The sequence below is a fragment of the Belonocnema kinseyi genome, chromosome 3, assembly GCF_010883055.1.
Source record: "Belonocnema kinseyi isolate 2016_QV_RU_SX_M_011 chromosome 3, B_treatae_v1, whole genome shotgun sequence".
Taxonomy (NCBI): domain Eukaryota; kingdom Metazoa; phylum Arthropoda; class Insecta; order Hymenoptera; family Cynipidae; genus Belonocnema; species Belonocnema kinseyi.
In genome coordinates, this window is record NC_046659.1 from 12,275,186 (window position 1) to 12,276,560 (window position 1,375).

A 1,375-nucleotide genomic window follows, 5' to 3' on the forward strand; every position below is an offset into this window, starting at 1 on the left:
TAATGAGAAGGTATTGGTTTTATGTAAAATTTCATTTTGTCGGTTTTCATCAAATCTCGACGTTTTGAGACCCACTGAGTCAGAAAAAACGATTTTTACGAAAGTGTTTGTCTGTCTGTAGTGTGTATTCTGTAGACACGATAACTTTCGAAAAATTTATCAGCTTGGATTCTGTTTTGGCACACTTTTTTAAGGTCTAAAAAGAAAGAGCAAGTTCGCAACCCAGCTATTTTGGATCAAAATTCAAAATGTGAGCACGTTTTCAAAATGTTTGAAACCACATTTTTTCAAGATTTCAAAATTCTATGAACTATGAACAAAATTAGCACGCAGAAACTCAAACAATTTATCCTCTTGACTTTTTTCTATAAAAAGAAAATTATCAGAGTTAGAGCATTTTCAAAATCCGAAAAAACAAACTAAAATGAACATTTTAAGCCGAAAAACGCATGATATGAAGAAGGTCAAGAAAAGAAAAACGTTGAATTTTTTCCTAAAAAATTAGGTTCAACATAAATTTGTTAAGGAAATTTCTCACCAATTGTGGATAACATTTCATAAAAAATTCTGAGTGGATTTCTGGAAAGACCTATAACAATAAATTTAAGAAAGTTGTTTTTGTTTTTACATTTACGTTAAAGGCAAAGAAAAAAAAACTGTTAATTTTTTAATTCGTATTTCTATATATTTTTTTTATATTGACGTATAATATTAAATTTGATTAACAAACTAGATTTAAAAATACTGAAGATTATGAATTTTTACCTTGCAAATAATACTTTTACATCAATATTTCTTAAATTTTCAATTGAAATTTTTTCTTTCGCTAGTAGATGCAAATGCCGCACTATGTGTGGGAATCGTCATAATAACGGCAATGACTAATAAAACTATCTCATCTTGTGTGCGCCAGATACTTTTATTGAAGTATAACATTCTAATGAACTTTTATTTTTTGATCCCTTTGAAAAATCGAAACTAATTTTTTTGGTACCTGAATGCTAGTTTTGAAACAAAGTACAGACTCACAAAACATTAGAGATATATGTGATGGATCGAAAGTGCCAAACAATTTCTTCTTCATGTTTTCATGGACCCAAACAATTAAAGTTTATTAAAGAGGAATATTAAAAAGTGATTATTTTGTACAGAATAGTATCCTGAAATTTAAAAAAATTGAAAACAGTACACTTGATTTTCGGTTTATGGGCAAAATGAATCAAAATTTTCCCTTCACAATTTTTCCAGGCTTAGGACTGGCAGCATCTTTTATTCTTCTATTTCTATTGTACAATTTTCCTTATTTTTTTTGCTGGCGTGTTTAAAAATTTGTGGGAAATATGTGTTATTAATAATTCTTTGTTTTGTAATATTA